Raw genomic sequence first — 16198 nt, 5'->3', positions numbered from 1 at the left:
TATCCAAGATCATAAAGTATGATTTTCATTTAATATGATAAAGGTGGTCTCATAAAGGTGACGTCTCAAAAAGGTGATGCCTCGTCTCGGTGAGCTTTGTAATCTGTGATTACTTATGTTTATATCAAGAACCAGGCAATGACACAAAAGTGGAACTTGTTGTTTACTTGGTATCAGAATGAAGAAACTAGTGGAAGATTTAATTGTAATCAGGCTAATTAAATTCTGAATTAATATAACATTGATATGAACTAATTCATAGCTGTTCATACTATATCCTGAATTCTTCTTTGTGTAGCAATTTGTATTTTGTTCCATGGATCCTGTGTGAGTGACTGTTGGTATGAGTAAAGAGCAGCTTGGTGGTTCCCTGTGATCTGTTGACAGATCCCCAGGATCTCCCAGGAGATGTCTCTGAATAGTTTAGGTACATACAGTCCCCGATCATGGTGGACTAGGAACTGAAGCTCATCTAGAGCTGCTTGTGATGATATTGTATCAATGTGTCTGTAACACAAGAACTCTAGGAAGTGTAACATTACAAACACTGGGATAGATAACGCAGACTCTCCATTCTGTAGAGAAGACTGTTGGTCTGGTATTAGTTCACTGATAAAACAAATGTTGTTGTCAAGTTTTATACCCATTGCTACAGCCTGTCTCATCTTTGTAGACCAGGACTGTCCCCCTACAGCCTCAGTATATCTCTCTCTATCTACTTGACCCCCATACATCAGATAAGGCTGTGCTAACTCGACCTTTGTCATCTCTATAACATAAAGCTTCCTTGTATCTGAGTGTCTTGTAATAATACATGGCAATGTATAACATATCAGAAACACACCCAAACTTGGCTGCTAATTTCAACATTTGACAGGATATTTTTTCTGCAATATACATCTGTTTGTTGACACATGTGTACATGTGCATGTTGTGTAACATAAAAGCAGTGTTCAGAAGGTTGGAGGTTGTAAGTCTCTGTAACATGAGCACTTGATACTGTGTCAGGGGTGAGTGTATTAACTGTTCTACTGTGTCTACGAATTTTGCATGACTTAGTTTTATTAAGGGAACTGAAGAGATGTTACCAAAAAGGTCTATGTCAAAATCAGCCTCACACCTCATTACACTATCATCTGTACAAACAAAAGCTCTAGGATTGTACAGGACATCAATGATGCAGGACCTGATAGAGGAACTCTGTAACAGACAGGCCAGACCTTTCTTGTACAATTCATGTAACTCTAGGAACAATCTGTTTTGTGCTGAGCCATGGATCTTTGTCAGAAACAGGTTGTTTTGTGGGATGAAAAAGTTAGGACAGATCCCCTCATACACCCATTTAAGGAGGAGTTTAAAGCAAACCCAGAAACCAACCAGGAGATTTTGTGGACACCAGTGAGGTAGTGTGTTTTGTTGAATTGCCCAGAAAACTGTTGTCTTCATGTGATAGGAACACAACAGTTTATTGGTTTCTTCTGATTGTTGATTTATAATTTCTTTTAGGAACAGCTTTAACAATCCATATGTCAAAAACTGACTGTGGTTCATTGAGTACACAAGTTTACATTCTACCTGAGAAAAAGAAAATCTCCATTCTTCCTTTTCATGGGGTCCTAATGGATGTCCTATTGCTACAAAGTGGCATCCATTTCTGACAATGTCATCAACAACTTCAGGATCAGGCCATGAGTGACACCTGTCTATCCATGAGGAGGCAAACGGAGGCCAAAAGTCACAAACAAAACACCAGGCAGAGTCAAATTCTTGTCTCCATGGTAGAATACCACTGGTACAGGGTCCATGTACAGTAGTATTATAATAAGGAAATATATCAGAGCAAATTAACCCTCTGTGTATAGAACTAGATATACAGACTCTGTTATTCATTATGACACATGCTGATTGGATATTTCTCTTTGTTGTTGATGTCAGTAACTGAAGTAGAGTGAATCCTGGTGGACTCTCAGAACTGTCAGAGAGAATCAAGGTTGTATTGGCTGTGTTGTAATACTCAGACTGAGACATGTCCATGATCACTCGGTGGTTGTTTGGCCAGTACATCATGTCCATATCTGATCCATTCAGTCTTAATCCTTCTCTGAAACTTCCACTCATCATCTTAATGGTCCCATCATAAGGCGCTATTCGTCTCTCCATCATCTCCCTGATGTCCCATGTCTCCCTCCTAATGGCCACAAGTTGTGAGGTCCCCACTATCTCACACAGTCCCACAAACACTGACTCTGACATGTGTTGGAATTTAACTAATCTAAATTGAGAAGAATAAATTTTCATTCAATTATGTTATAATATATGTTGATTTGCTGATGCATGAATGTGGTTGATATTTAACGACAGTTCCTTAATTCTTGAATTTTTTATATTAATTTTTTAAAGAAGTAATGTTTTGATAAATTCTTTGCACCCCATTTGAGGGTATATTCAAGGATATCTTATTATTCAGTGATACATGTAATAAGTTACAGTGGTAACACGTATGTTATAATTGACGAGCGAATCGTGTTAAGATGGTATGGGACATCTGTTGATATTAATGTAGATTGAAGTACATTACAATTGAAATACTTTCATCGGTTTAAAATTTTCACATTTTTACAATATTTAACCTAAAAATAGCTTTTAAAGATATTTGGAGAGGTAAAAATTGTAGAATCCCAAGCGTGATTTGAACTCATGACTTACAGATTCGAAGTAAGCCCTCTAACCAACTACCCTATACGTTAGGTGACAATGGTGGGAATGAAGCTATTTACATACTTACAATTCATTTTATTGTTTATTTAGATAAACAATACGTCAAAACAGGGAAGTGTCCCATACCACCTTAATAGTTCATGTATCGTGCAGGATCATGCGTGTAACAGAAAAATTGATTTGCGTGTGGATTTTTTCGTTTTGTAACTTTATGCTCGTAGATCTCATCTCAACAGTCTTTTAGATAACCAGTTTAAACCATTCTTGCTGTTACTAATTTACTCCCTCCGTTATCTGCAATTTATATCGATTTATTTAAGTAAAAAATTAATATTATCAGTAAGGGAATGTAAATATAAGCATTAAATGATTTATTTTGACGTCGTGTGTCAATAACTGCCGTCAGGTGAGCAGACAAATTATCATAACGCGCTAACGCGCGTTATTCAATATATAATAAATAACAAGTAGTTTTTTAAACAACGCAACAATGTGACTGTAAAGTTTTTTTTTTATAGAAGAATATTATCAATTGTTTAAATATGTGTACCAATGTCAGCACTAATCTTTTTAAAATACTCTCTCTTTCGTCGTTAAATTGTTAGTATTTAAATTTATTTAATCCTTTGATTTGTCGAGTAATTTTGCATGATTTTGTAATCAGTCTATATCAAGTATCCATCTGATCTTGATACATTATTATAATCATATTAGCGTCAAGGAAGAAAGACAAGTTTAACATGTTGAATAAAGGCAATCAAGCTTATCAATTCCCCAATTAAAATTAAGCAATAATTCCCTTAGTTTTCTGTAAAATGGAAATACGATACGCATTCCTCTCCATTGTAAAAACATTCATTAGAACTTTAATCATTTATGTACAATAATGGAAATATGGAATGTGTAAAATTGAAATATTTAGGAACAAGGTAACAAATTTACATGTATTTCATACAGTTAATTCCTCTATAGGGAACATGATTACATAAACATCAACTCTTATGTAAAAGAAATATTAGTGTAGATTATGCATTATCTTCATTTTTATACACTAAAGTTTCTTTTACTTACAATAAAACTTAATATTTGTTGTGGGGACAAATAAAATAATGGTATGTGAATCAAATTAATAACATTAATGCTGGATTTTTTTTAACTTATGTGGTTTAATGATAAGGTACTTGGGTATCAGAATATGTTTTTAACACTTGATTTGCCTATCAAATTACATACGGTATTTATTATCTTTTTAAAGAACTCATTCTATAAATTGATTTGTGTGAAAAAATCACTAAAATCAGATTTTCTCTCTTATTTATATATGCATGGTCAATTTATTAGCTTTTCTGTAAAATTTTTTCTTTATGTAAAGTCTTCGTAATATGTCAAATTCAAAAATATTTCAATATGAGAAGTAAAAAAAAATAATCAAATTAACTTTAAAATTTAAGAAATTAAGATGAAATTCGGACTTAACAATGAGTATTAACTATTTTGGTTTAAATATATTTCAATTAAGGTAGATAAGCTGATAAACATTATGGTATTCTATCATTTCATTGAAGAATAGAAATATATCTCAAACAGACGTGACGTATGCATAACTGCAGGTAACTACATTTATTTTTATCATCCTGAAAGGTGAGAAAAAAAGGTAGTGACCTTGACCTGACCTTGATGGGGAATCAAGATGGTCAAATTTGATTAAACTAATACCATAATCATTTGGTTATATGATCTGTTTCACGCATGCGTAGAAATTCCATGAATTTCTTAACATAAGAATATGTCTGATAACAATAGGACTCCTTCCTAAGTTGAACACGGAATATGCATGGTAGCTGATACATCATAGATAAGACAAAATAGATGTAAACGGGTACTTGGTAAAGACTGGACTGACCACTGTGGAGCTCCAGGTAATGGGTTGGGTATTGGACCAGTGTCAGAGGTCATTTGCATATTAAACAAGTGCATGCATTAACAGAATAATGTACATGCGCTGTTTAGATATAAAGATTCACATACCAATAGACCAATCCACACTTTACAGAAGTCATGTCCCTTGGCCGCCATCTTTGGGGAAAAACCAATAGATTTCTCACAGTAGCCTTTGTAGGTTGAAGGTTTGTAACTTTTTCATTTGACATTAAAAATTTGTTTCCCTTGTGTATTTTGATTGCCCCAAGATGGAGCAACAAACATCTCGAAGGAATAAATTGAATACCTAAAGAGTTCATCACTGGACGCCCAATAACTTGGTAGCATAAAGAAGGAAAAAGTTGGTTTTTCCCCTTTGACCTTTGGGTTGACCCCGCAAAGGAAAACAGCTTTTGCAAAGTGTGGATTAGACTACTGTATATTCCTTAATTTACGCGAGTACTTAATTCCGCGATTCAATGGTTTTCCATCAAATTGCGAGAACATAAAATCGCGAATGTCGAAGTTTTATCATAGTTTCATATAGTTTACATATGTTTGAAAATTAAAAGCGAGATTTTAAAAATTCGCGAGACGGGCTTGTCACGATTTTACGCGGATATTAATTCCTCATGTTTAATTAGGAATTTACAGTATTATTTTATTTGTCTCCACAACTAATATTAAGTTCTATCGTAAGTTAAAGAAAATTACGTGTCAAACAAATAAAGATATTAGATTACATTTTTTTCCTTAGAATTTTGGCCCTTTTGAACTCAAAATTTATTTCAGCTGTTAAAGACAATGGAATAGATTAAAGATCTATATAAACCCCCAGGATGAAAATGAAATTTTCAAATTAACCATGGAAAACATTTTACCCTAGAAACAAATCCTTTTAAGTAATTTACTTAAATATTTGATGAGACCGACTCCATCTTTTCTCTTCCAGATATGTAAATGTTAATTTTTCAAAAAAAATTTAAATGTTATTATTTTGTAGCTGAAACGCTCCAGTCATTCTCTTGTTTCAAATTCGTTTTTCCCTATTCCTTAGTTCTGTTTGCAAATTCAAATTTATGTATCAGGTTGTATTTCCTTTTTCCTGTGATCTTTTTATAATTATTATTTATGTCTTGATTAACCTAATTTGATTTTATTAACTATACTAGTAGAGTTCATTAGATAAAGCTCTAAATTCAACTATATATATCTGTGACTTGTAGGTTGGTTATTTGCGGGTTGTTGGTTATTTACTGTTGGTTGGTCATTATTATTAGTTGGTTATTTATCATTAGTTCATTTTTCACTGATGGTCGATTATTTATTTATCATTGGCCAGACCTTTCCTGTACAATTCATGTAACTCTGTTTTGTGCTGAGCTAAGGAGGTTGTTATTTATAATTGTTTGGTTATTTGTTTTTGATTTGTTATTCACTGTTGGTTGCTTATTATTACGATTGATTTGCTATTTTTTGTTGCTTGTAGCACAGCTCTGGCGAGCGAAGCAAGCGCTAAGAACCAGTGCATGGTAAAAATAACGAGCTAAACCTACGGATTCATCAAGAATTTTTTTGGCAACATCCCATAATGCTCTCTAAAGTTTTCTCCTGTAGTTCTATGCCAAAAATGGCTAATATTTAACTCGTAATCATTTACTTGTAACGTTGGGCCAACATCTAAATATGCTATGAATTCCAACTTAGTGTTTGTTGGCGTAACATTGTTGGGCCATGGGTGGGCCAACGTAGGTAAAACATGTGATCTCATTTAATTGTTGGTAATGCGCAGTTGGGCCAACATTGGGTCATTATTTTTACATGCTACGAATTATGACAGAGTTAAAACAAACAAACAGATAACATAAACACAACCACAAAAATTTAAGGTATAGGTTGGTAAATAAGTGATTTGCTCTGTTAATTTTGATTGCAATTATAAGGAATTTATAGTGTCTTAATTATGTTTGAACACATGAAAATGTTGATTAAAACGTTTGCATGTATAACTAGTTGAGTTTAATCTATTTCTCTTACTTTGGAATACATAACATATGATACATTGTATGCATATAGATCTCAGTAATTTGGGATGAAAAATAGTTAATATATGTTATTGATATAAAAAGTTTTAAACTGTCAAACATTGGCCCAACGTTGGTTCGTTGTTAGATTTTAAACCCGACAATGAATTTTTTTATTTTTAGAGAAATTTAGTGGAGGATTGTAAATTGTATTGGGCTTAGTTATTTAAAACTGTTGGGTCATAGATATTGGCCATTGTTGCTCTGTTGAGGGATGTTTATTGTTTATATAAATCTGATGAGCTAGCTGTATGTACATGTGTAGCTGGAGCGCCTATTGCATAACGAATCTTAAAGTGTCGAAATTAAGAGGCAGACGGAGCTCCTTTACTGCCCAAGTATCTGGGTCAGTGCTTCTCACAGCATGGGTCTGGCCAGTTTCCTTGGAGATCGGTCATCTGATATAACCAGGATGGTCAAAACTGCCACTTTTTATTTCAAATATATTGCAACCGTTGTGCGTGTACACCTATAGTAAATAGTGCTTTTTCTACTGTACAAATTATACATTAGAAGATTTGGGATATATATGCTACAAAAAGTAAGTACATGATAAATTATTATATTAACTTATGTAAGTAATGATTTTCTTTCAAGAAATCGAATGCTTGTGCAATGTTTCTTTATATCAATTATATAATGTTTGAATTGTCAGTGAGTTAAATTAAAACAATATAGAAGTATTCATAATCATATTATACATTCCTTTACAGTATAACAGATTATGTTGATTCATATTGCACAATAAAAATAACAACTAAAATACATTTTCAGCCGCAGTAAGAAAAAAACAGACTGTGTGCCTCTGCAACAGATGTAGAGATAGGGAATTAGGACAGGTTCCGTTTTTCAAAGACCGTGAAGGTGAAGGGAAAAAAGGGAAGAAAGAAAAAAAGCAAGGAGGTAACCCAAGCCACTGAAGCCAGTGACCCGGACAGTGATCAGACCCTACAGTTCGATTGTTACTAAGGAATTTACATAGACAAAGAAATATGCTAGCGATTCTTTTTAATTCTAAAAAGTGTTTAAATGTATTGTAAATTTTTACTAAGAAAGAATAAAATCTGTATACTATGTTTTCGTTGCATAGAATATTTGAACTCCTGCATCTTAATAGCCAAAAAGCAACAGGAATTAATTGGGACATGAGTGTTGAATTTAAATTGGGATTACATTGAATAAGTGCCGACATGCTACGTTTAGCCATTGGAAGTTTGATCGTTGTCACTACGTTAGCCCTCACCTGTTTACTAGGATGGACCAACGTTGACAGAGGACGTTGGGCCAATGTAATTTTCCTCGTAATATTTACGTTGGGCCAACGTTGACCCTCAGTTGTTAACTAAGTTGGACCAATGTTGGCGGGCTACGTTGGGCCAATGTAAATTTGCTCATCGGCCCTACGTTGGTCTAACATGTTGGACCAACGTAGGCCCAACATGTTGGGCCAACAAAGGGCCACAGTGCACTTATACATTGCGCCAATGTTATCTTGCCAACGTTGGGCCAACAAAGTGTGTTACATTGGGCCAACGTTGTCCCAACATATGCATGCTATCTGGGTCGAGAAATCGGAAGAATACTGTCTTTTGTTTTATATATTTTAAACATAGTTGGTACTTAAGATTACCAATTTCTTTTTATTTTTTCTCAGTTAAGCTTCGCTAATTAATAATCAACGAAAATTCCTCAAAAATTCCCGGAAATCACTTGGATTTTTTGGATTTTACAATCTTGCGCTTGCGCAATACATTCACGCTAACGGGATCTTTAGTTTACGTTTCCACAATATCACATCTGCATGAATAAACTCAGAAATGATAAAACATATACGGGTAAATTTTCATTGGACTTTTGCTATATATTCTGTTCATATATATTAATGATTTCTTATGAGAGAAAGTATAAAATAACAAATATACATTTCAAGTACATGTAAGTACTTAATTACTTTTGTCTTCGTGATGACAAAAAATATTTGATTACATAAAAAGTTACATTATATTTGTTAGAGTGAAGATAGAATATGTTTTATCGTAAAAATGAATAATGTCCTACGGACCCAGTTTTACAAAGAAAATACGTGTACATTGGTGAAAAAGTGTTGAATTCTTCCATTCTGTGGATTAAAATTTTTAGAGAAAAGGTATTTGCAGTCTGAAAAAGGTTTGTTGTGATGAATTTGACTGTTATTTTCAAGGCAACTTCATTAACTTTATCCATAATCGTTCCGGAGCGATTCTGCAATTTTCTGCTACATTACGGGTATAACGGAGGCATTCTAACTGTGGGGAGTGCCTTTCCCTAGACACAGTTAGATTTACCAAACTAAGGAAAGTGTAGTGAAATTAATACCATTATTGTAGGCTTATAGCTTTGTTATGCAAATTTCAATAATAAACTGTGTCGATGTACCTATTCGTAAGTGTCCGATATGCAATGTCAACCCGTGCACGCACGGGTCAAAGTCTAGTCTAATATAAGTTTAGCCAGTTATAAATATGCTACTGAAACAGATTGTCTACATAACTGCTATTAAAATGGGGATCACAATTTCAAGAACTTTAGACGCAGTTTGGGACATAATGATTTCTGTAGATTTGTATATTAAAACAAAGATTTTTTTTAATTATTCAACGATCGATTTTTATGAGAATTTTGTTCCAATTGATTAATGCATACATTTCTATTATGTACAGCATTGTCAAGCAATGTTAGAATATTTACATGGGTTAATGAGCTCGATCTTTATGTACAGCATTGTCAAGCAATGTTAGAATATTTACATGGGATTATGAGCTCGATCTTTATGTACAGCATTGTCAAGCAATGTTAGAATATTTACATGGGTTTATGAGCTCGATCTTTCATCTTCTGTTGGTTGGTTATTGTTGATTTAATTACGAAGAAGTATATTCTCACTATAAATCTCTATAGATGAATATAGTCCTGAAATTGATTTATTAACTTGTCGGATAAACATTGACTGGTCAACTGTTTTAAAATATAGATGGAAGCCCAGTGTAGCGGTTTGCTAGCATAACATATACAAGGATTTGGGAACTGGGGTGAAATCGGAACATCTGTTGATTTATTCCTTTGAGTGGCAGAATATCTGACTTGCTACAATTTGTTGCCAAGGATATATATAGGAATTTGACTGTGGAGCAGACAAAATTAGGCCCATCTGTTTCTAAATTTTTGGTTTGTTTCTTCATATATATAACAAAAAAATGTTTTTGCAACACTTATTATGTCCCCTTGAGCAAATATATAACCTTATAGGTCCGCGGTAGGCAGTGTTCACGAATAAATAAGATATTTCACTTTGATAATGATGATTATTTTTAATTCAATCCAATTCAATTTTATTCAATTGAGTTCTGGATTCTACAAAACATATACATGACAACCCAGGGAATAAATCATTTGCAAATACATGGAGGATCAGTAATAATTCTATATAACGGTCTATTATAATAAGCATTAAAATGCCATTTTTACATCTTTACCCTCTACTACCATGACAATGGGACCACATATTATTAGCATCAAATAAAATGATGTTAGGCTTTTTTACTCATCAAAGTTTATCAAGTTGTCAAGTATGAAGAATATCTCTGACGGTGTGGCCACCGAATTTTGATTCTTACATAGAATTGATCTCAAGTTGTCATGTAAAATTCTGTTGTAAGGTTCTCTCAATTTTGAAAAGTTATATATAATTATGATATCTCGGATATCTCGATACAAGGCTTTTAACCAGTCCCATCTAGTTCGTCGGGGCAACAAGGTTTGACTGTATTTAGAGTTTACGTGTTGCTGGGTTTTTTTTTATTATTATAAAAATTATAATTTAAAAAACCCCATGTTTTCAGTTTTCTTTTATTTTTTTGTGTTTTCTTCCCTGATTTTCTATTTTGAGATATAATGAACTTTTGGAATCCATGTCCTGGATTTCTCAGAAAAAAAACTTCTTATTTATTTGAACTTTTGGAATCGGGCCATGTCCTGCATGGATTTCCCAGAAAAAAAAAAGGAAACAAAAAAACTTCCGTATTTATTTGATCCGCAAGGAAAGGAAAACCATAAATATATTTCAACTATGACACCTTCATTGTTGTTATTGCAGCCATGTGCATTATTTGGATTTTTTAAATAAATTAATGTAAATTGTGTCACACTGGACAAACTTCAAACTTTTTAAAAAAGAAATGAATTAAAAATTAATAATCATTTGTTAATTAATTTCTTTGATCATTTTATATCTCAGAAAATAAAAATAAATTAAATTTTATAAAACCTTTAAACCAATTGAAATTAAATGCAGATATGCAATATATTTTAACAAAATATAGGCTACATGTAAAATGACAAAAATATGAAAAATTTCCTTTATTATATTACAAGCTTGATCAAATCTTTACATTTATTATTGAATCACATACTAATATAAAAGGATTTCTGAAAAGTGTTTAGGGGTGTGAGGTTCTCGTCAGTAGCTGATTTTTGCACTCTTTACCCCCTTAACATTTTACTAGCACTTGCCCCTTTAAATTTTATAAAAATATCTTCCATTCATAATCTTTTTGACAATTCTGGAATCATGTTAACTTTGGTAATCCATTATTCCATCTGCCCACATATGATCATGATTTTGTCGCTTTCTTATTACATTTATTTTTGGAACTTTTATTACAATTAATTCATTCTGGTTTTATATTGGCTTTGTAGATCAGACTTCCTCATTTTTGCTTTTTAAATTGACCTAGTTTCAGTAGAATGATAATTCCTGGAATTACAAAAAAATTTTTTAAACCTTCAAATACATTGCTATTGTGGTCACATGAATTGAGCAATGTTTGGCTACACTTTGATAACATAGCCTATTAAATGCAGTGTTTATTATCCTGTTGTTTTAAGAAATGTTATATACAGTTGTTATCTAATTAATAATTATATCACTGTATATGAACATGAAGCTACCAGATTTGGTATTTTTTTTTATTAGATAGCATGTAGAAGAATTTCACAGACACACTTTGGGTAATCAGATGTAATGACTGTTGATTGATTTTCTGACAGGTCAGTTGCTGCCCACTGTGTTCACACACAATGCATGGGGCATCCTCCACACCCTGCTGGAGATGTTCAGCTACCGCCTGCACCACACCCAGCCCCACTACCGCATACAGCTGCTGAGCCACCTACACCACCTAAGTCAGTTCCTACAGACAAACCAGAACCAGCTACAACTCTGGTAAGTCAACCAGAACCAGCTACAACTCTGTTAAGCATAGTTGAGCAGAACCTGTTACACCTCTGATAAGTCTACAGGAACCAGCTACAACTCTGGTAAGTCAACCAGAATAAACTTAAGCTCTGGTAAGTCAACCAGAACCAACTACAGCTCTGGTTAGTCAACCAAAACTAACTTAAGCATTGGTAAGTCAACCAGAACCAGCTGCAACTGTAATAAGTTTTATTCATTAAATAATTACATGTATTTTATAAAATGATTTCAAAGTATTTCTCTAGATTTTGCTGTAAATCGTCTTAATTTACATAACCTATCCTTATCTTCAGACATCTTTAAACTTCATACTTACATTCCTATAGGGGATTCCTTTAGCTGCCTCTCTAGTCTATTTACTTTATTCTCAGTATGGAGAGCACGTAAGGCCCTCAGGTTAATAGCAGGACTCGGGAGTTTTGAGGTTCAACCAGAGCTGTCCCGAATATTCAATGAACCAGAGAGGCTGGGGTTCTTGTCCAATGAGTTGGAGGAACTGAACAGGGTGCTGGTTCTCACCATAGCCCGGGCCATGCATGTCACAGGTCAGGATTTAAATAGATCAAGTACTAGGGCCTAATTTTATTGTGTCACATGTGATAAACAGATAAATGGAGTGTATTTTTGAAGGGGAGTGTTTTCAAATAATCAGAACTGTTAACAGTAGTACATTTATTAAGAATTGGATTTTATAAGTGTTATTAAGTTTGTTTAATTTCCTAATGACTTGATTATGCATTGAATTTTGCTAGATAAAAGATGATGGAATTGTAAAAAGTAGATTTCAAATAGTATATTTTATACGTTATGAAAGATTTTCTGTTATTGAAGGTGTGGACAGTTTTTCCTCCACCTGGCCGAGAGAGATTCTGAATCAGATCATGGCTAACACGCCCCACAACTGGTCCCCAAACACTGGCCAACTTCTCCCAGAGTCTGGCCGAGTTCTTCCAGGCCCAGCCCCAACACCGAGACGACAAAAACACGCTCAAACGCAACGTGGAGGCCACGTATAAAAAGTGAAAAGTGAGTCACTATAGTTACTGATCCATAGTTTGTAAGGACTATTACAGCCACTTCTACATGTAGACGAAGAAAATGACATCATAACTCACTGTTTTAATCTGACATTGTTTATAGTACATATACTAATTGACTGTTGATTGATTCTGACAGCCATGGCCAATGAGAATGACATCATAGCTCACTGTTGTAATCTGACATTGCTTATAGTACATATACTATAATTAACTGATGATAGATTCTGACAGCCATGGCCAATAAGAATGACATCATAGCTCACTGTTTTAATCTGACATTGTTTTTAGTACATATACTAATTGACTGTTGATTGATTCTGACAGTCATGGCAAATGAGAATGACATCATAGCTCTCTGTTGTAATCTGACATTGCTTATAGTACATATACTAATTGACTGTTGATTGATTTTACAGCCATGGCCAATATAATAAGAATGATATCACAGCTGACTGTTGTAATCTGTCATTGTTTATAGTACATATACTAATTAACTGTTGATTGATTCTGACAGCCATGGCCAATTTTCAGATCAATGTGGAGTATTCTCAGCTCAGTGAGTCTTCTCAGATCACTATATTTTCAGCTCAGTATTGAAGTATTAATAGCATTAGAGTTATCTCGTCTTGTGTTTTGAGATTTTATCTAACATTTATTTAGGCTGGCAATGTATTTGTATAACAAATATCCTGACTCTGTGTGCGAGGATTTATGTATGAGGAGTTATTACAATTATTAAATTATATATACATATTACGTTTGCCAAATTGATGATACATGTATATGAATTACTTATGATGTTTACAGATTCCTGCCGGACCACCTAAAGACGGTAGTGAAGATGGAGGAACAGTTCCTGTACGTGTGCCACTTGGTTGGGCCGCTCCTACAGAGACTCCGAGCGGACCCGCAGTCTGATGGAGGTCAGTCTTATATCTGTGTCAAGGTCATAGCAAGAGTTTGCTTTTCCATTCTTAATTCAGAGCTTTAACTCTTTAATCAACTTCTTGCTCTGGGCTTATAATCTTAGACAAGTTCTTTTTTATGTCACAGTCTCACTTTTACATAGGAGCATATAGTGGAAAAGTTAGGCTAAGTGTTATAGCCTTGTGGCTTGTATGTGTAGATGATATTGACTTCTTGTTTTGGCAGTTGGTTGTGGAGCTTTACGAGATTCTGGTCAACGTGGACAAGTCATGTGACCATCTCCGGTACCTTGACCCAATTACAGACTTCCTGTATCCTTTACAGCTGTATTTATAAGGCACACCAACAATATTTTATGAGTATAAGTATGAGTTTAATTCAATACATATTCTAGAAAAATAAATTCTCTTTTTACTTGGATGACCTTGACCCATACTTAGATACCACATCAAGTACATGTTTGTGGGGGACAGTGTGAAGAATGAGATTGAGAAGATTATCCGTAACTTCCGGCAGGCCCTGACCTTACGTCTGAGATTTATCTCCCACATCAACCTGGAGGAAGCCATGACCCCACTGGCCCCGCCCATGTCTACCTGAGGATCAATGCTTGGCTTGTTGAATTTGAAATACTTGTACAGAACTAGCAAGAGTTCCTCTTCTGTGAAAAAGCCATGTGAACAATTGATTTAATGGTGCTATGAGCTGAACAACCCCCATTGTAATGAGGGACAGAGAAGAAGACAGAGGGTATTACAGAGTTCATTCTGTGGATTGTGTGTATTCATTTTGTGTAGCAGTCTGTTGAGAAGTACCTGTAGATATTGTCATGCCCCAAGGCCAGTGGTGACCTTGTTAACAGACTGAATCCCGAGTTTGGTCTGATCATGTTAATCAAGACAATGCCATCATTAGATCTTGTATTTCTGTAATTATGGATTAACCTCAACATCTGTGTTGACCAATTAGACAATATCCTAAGGTTGGTCTGATCGTTAACAAAGTCAGTGCGTACTTTCAGAGAAAATGTCATCATTACTGAACTTTTACCATATAAGGTACTACAGGTCATTTAATAGTTAGATGATAGTTATGTATATATCAGTAATAAATGGTGTCAAACACTGAAAGCCTGCCATTGTTTTACGTCAAACTGTGAAACTATATTGCTTTACAATTACTATATACTCAGGAAGTTAAGAAATGATAAAGAAAATCTTTATTATCCCATTAATAATTACAGTAAAACTCGGTTATAGCGAAGTCATAGGGACCAATGGAATTACTTTGTTATATACATAATTCGTTATATCAGTATAACAAATTCGTAATAATATCTACAGCGAATTCACTATCAATACATGCTTTCTTTCATCAAACAATAATTTTTGCTAATTGAGGCTTAAAATCAAAATACATTACTTTGATACCTTTAATAATCGGATTGTGAATTGAATAAATTATATGAAAATAAATTCATTCAATCTATTTTGTTAAATGGTGGTGCTAACATTTTTAAACTGTAAGGAAATTCGTTATAAAGGTGTTAAATTTCATTATTATTCACCTCTACAGGACTCAAAATCAGTTTGCTATATCCGTAAATTCGTTATATCTGAATTTGTTATAACCGTAAAATTTTGCAAAGAATTGTTAAGAATTTCACCTGGGACTAAAAAAACATGGCTTTATCCGAGAATTCGCTATAGGCCTATCAGTGTTCATACTAAACGAGTTTTACTGTACATGTTACTATGTCTTAACGCATTTTAACTCCATGTAGCTGACTATTTGCAGCATGTAAAGTACTGACTGAGATAAGTTTACAGCTTTACTGTGTAAGTTTACTGTATTTCTTTTTGAATACAGTGGTAAGAGTATCTAATTTTGTTATGAAAAATCACCATATTGGCATAAATTAAAAGATTAGACAGAAAGTTAAAAAAAATGACTCGCAAACCTCCACCTCTGTAACTCTTTAACATCTAAAATAAAGTAAGATGAGCAATCCAGCATTTTGATAACATTCTAGTACATCAATAATGAAGGAGATCTTTTTTCTAAGTACAGATATTTATTGCACACAAAATTATTGGCACATCTTTAAATGCAAGAAAAATTAAAACATTATCAAGTACATATTTTGTTGTAGTTGCTTACAAATAAAAATTTGGCACAAATGCATAATATACACGTAAAATATGGACGGATATAAT

The 16198-nt window shown here is 33.7% G+C and overlaps 1 long non-coding RNA gene and 2 pseudogenes across 1 annotated transcript; 2 read left to right on the top strand and 1 right to left on the bottom strand.

The window, feature by feature from the left end:
- Positions 1-266: 266 nt before the first annotated feature.
- On the bottom strand, positions 267-5576 carry LOC128170078 (uncharacterized; annotated as a pseudogene).
- A 333-nt stretch (positions 5577-5909) lies between these two features.
- Positions 5910-9203, top strand: LOC128170075 (uncharacterized). The gene is made up of 2 exons (XR_008241660.1): positions 5910-7263; positions 7497-9203. It is a non-coding gene; the product is annotated as an uncharacterized LOC128170075 (long non-coding RNA).
- Positions 9204-13881: 4678 nt separating this feature from the next.
- On the top strand, positions 13882-15574 carry LOC128170076 (mediator of RNA polymerase II transcription subunit 23-like; annotated as a pseudogene).
- Positions 15575-16198: the final 624 nt, after the last annotated feature.

Source organism: Crassostrea angulata, unplaced genomic scaffold (assembly GCF_025612915.1).
Source record: "Crassostrea angulata isolate pt1a10 unplaced genomic scaffold, ASM2561291v2 HiC_scaffold_306, whole genome shotgun sequence".
NCBI classification, from domain to species: Eukaryota; Metazoa; Mollusca; class Bivalvia; order Ostreida; family Ostreidae; genus Magallana; species Magallana angulata.
Note: the sequence above shows the minus strand (reverse complement) of the source record. Positions and strands in the feature narration are given on the sequence as shown.